Below are 3,154 nucleotides of genomic sequence, written 5' to 3'. Positions count from 1 at the left end.
TTATTGGCAAGTCCGTAATCATTCCCCCAGAGTCCGTTAAGAAGACAGGTTGATTCTGTCGTTAACCCTTCCGTATTAGTTACGGTATAATACGATCCTTTATCAACTACATCCTTGAACTGAATCTTATGACTATGGGTAATGTCAAGTCACATATAGTGAGACGTTCGTTTTACTTGTTATTGGCCGAGTCAACTCAAAAAGATAGGTTAAGTGAAATCCGAATTTCTACTCTTAAGCTATCACCTTGCAAGGGTTTAGAGTCGAGTCTTCCACAAGCGATCCTTGGATGTATCTCCCATTAATCGGGAGTGATAAATGCTCAATCCAATGTATAACTACCCTAAAATTACTTCCTGTGACACCCAACCTTTGCAGTTCACACCCCAGAGTCATCTCTGTTAAGGATCGTGGGACCACAGGATCAAAGTCTCACATTCAGTAATTCAGGATGACCAATTAACATTCCTTTGAGTCTGAGGATTAGTTATACCTATTAATACCAATGAGATGAAAAGTTGACAAGGATGAATCTACCCATCCTGTTATCTCAAGTCGGATCCCCAATCCTAATGAACAACGTTTCACCGGATCTATGTAACTGTCCAGATATCTATATATGTGAAGCTTGTGAGATCAGCTTTCTGTCGGACAGAAGACATTGTTACATACAAGTCTCAACTGTGATATATCAATCCTAAATATATCACTTGACTTGGGGTGGTTTTAAGTTTATTAGTTTATTATAAAGTTTTGTCTCACTTCATGCTTGTATGAACACTTTATAATCACTTTAAACAAACTTACGGATTTCCTTTTATTAGACTTTATTTAGTGCTTAAAAGGGATTGCCTTTATATAGTTATAAAACATATATCTCATTAAAACAAATGATATAAAGAACAATTCATTTACAATAAGTTTGTATCCTGCAACAATTGACTATAGGACACAAAACCCCAACAACTTCATGCTTGTATGAACACTTTATAATCACTTTAAACAAACTTACAGATTTCCTTTTATTAGACTTTATTTAGTGCTTAAAAGGGATTGCCTTTATATAGTTATAAAACATATATCTCATTAAAACAAATGATATAAAGAACAACTCATTTATATTAAGTTTGTATCCTAGAACAATTGTCTATAGGACACTAAACCCCAACATACTCCCACTTGGACTAAAGCCAATTGTTTCTAAAACTTATCCCGGTGGAAGTTAGATGACGATCATGTACTCTCTGGGTTAAGGGCTTTGTCAACGGATCTGCAACGTTGTCCTCTGTAGGTACTCTTTCTATTCTCACATCTCCTCTAGCCACAATCTCTCTTATGATGTGGTATCGCTTAAGGTAATACTTGGACGCATTATGAGACCGTGGTTCCTTTGCTTGTGCAATGGCTCCATTGTTATCACAATACAGTGTGATGGGATTTATAATGTCAGGCACCACACCAAGTTCTGTAATGAACTTTCTTATCCAAACCGCTTCCTTTGCTACTTTCGCAGCTGCGATATACTCTGACTCGGTCGTAGAGAAAACTACGCTTCCCTGCTTAGAACTCTTCCAACTAACCTTGCCCCCATTCAAGATAAACAGGTATCCTGATTGGGATTTAAAATCATTCTCACCTGTGAGATGACTTGCGTCTGAAAATCCTTCTATTTTCAGATCACCTTCTCCGTACACTAGGAACATATCTTTAGTTCTTCTCAAGTATTTAAGAATGTTCTTGACGGCAATCCAATGCTCGTCTCCCGGATTTCCTTGGTAACGACTCGTTACAGATAACGCGAACGCTACGTCAGGTCTAGTGCATAGCATAGCATACATAATCGAACCGATTGCGCTGGTGTACGGGACTACAGCCATGCGTCTTTTGTCATCATCAGTTTTAGGACATTGATGATTGTTTAACTTTACTCCATGTACCATAGGTAAGTTACCTCGTTTCGATTCAAGCATGCTAAATCGATTTAGCACCTTTTCAATGTATGTAGCCTGTGAAAGACCAAGCAGTCTTCTCGATCTATCTCTGTAGATCTTTATACCAAGTATATAAGCTGCTTCACCAAGGTCTTTCATTGAGAAGTTACCAGATAACCATACTTTTACCGATTGTAGTAGAGCAATGTCATTTCCCATTAATAATATATCGTCCACATATAGTATGAGAAATGCTATAGAGCTCCCACTTGCTTTCTTGTAAATGCAAGCTTCTTCGCAATTTTGTTCGAAACCAAATTGTTTTATGGTTTCGTCAAAAAGCTTATTGCAGCTTCTCGATGCTTGCTTGAGTCCATAAATGGATCTCTGAAGTTTGCAAACTTTGTTTGCATCCTTTGATATGAAACCTTCAGGTTGCATCATATATACATCCTCAAGCAGGTTTACGTTTAGGAAAGCTGTTTTCACATCCATTTGCCAAATCTCATAATCGTAGTGAGCGGCAATAGCAAGCATGATTCTGATTGATTTGGACATAGCCACAGGAGAGAAAGTTTCATCATAATCAATTCCTTGCTTCTGACGATATCCTTTCGCTACTAACCTAGCTTTGTAGGTGCTAACCTTTCCATCCACGTCAGTCTTCCTTTTGAAGATCCACCTGCACCCAATGGGTTTTATCCCTTCGGGTGGATCAACCAAAGTCCACACTTGGTTAGTATACATGGAATCCATTTCAGAATCCATGGCCTCAAGCCATGCTTTAGAATCTGGACTAGTAAGAGCCTCTTCGTAGTTTTCGGGTTCGTCGTCTAACATGGTAACCTCATTCTCATCTCCCACTAGAAAACCATATCTAATAGGGAGTTCACGAACTCTTTGTGATCTACGAATGGGTGGCACTTGAGTCTCATCTAATGGGACTTCTTCGGGTACCTCAACCGCTTCTGTTGTTTCAGTCGGCGTTTCTTCCTCTTGAACTTCGTCGAGTTCAATCACGCTTCCCTTTTCTGTTTCTTCGAGAAACTCTTTCTCCAAGAAGGTTGCATGCTTGGATACTATTACTTTCTGATCATCTGGATGATAGAAGTAATACCCCACAGTTTCCTTAGGGTATCCAATGAAGAAACACTTATCAGATTTAGAATCTAGTTTGTCTGATGCAATGCGTTTGACAAATGCTGAACAACCCCATACTCTCA

This window comes from Euphorbia lathyris, chromosome 5 (genome assembly GCF_963576675.1).
Source record: "Euphorbia lathyris chromosome 5, ddEupLath1.1, whole genome shotgun sequence".
Taxonomy (NCBI): Eukaryota; Viridiplantae; Streptophyta; class Magnoliopsida; order Malpighiales; family Euphorbiaceae; genus Euphorbia; species Euphorbia lathyris.
Note: the sequence above shows the minus strand (reverse complement) of the source record.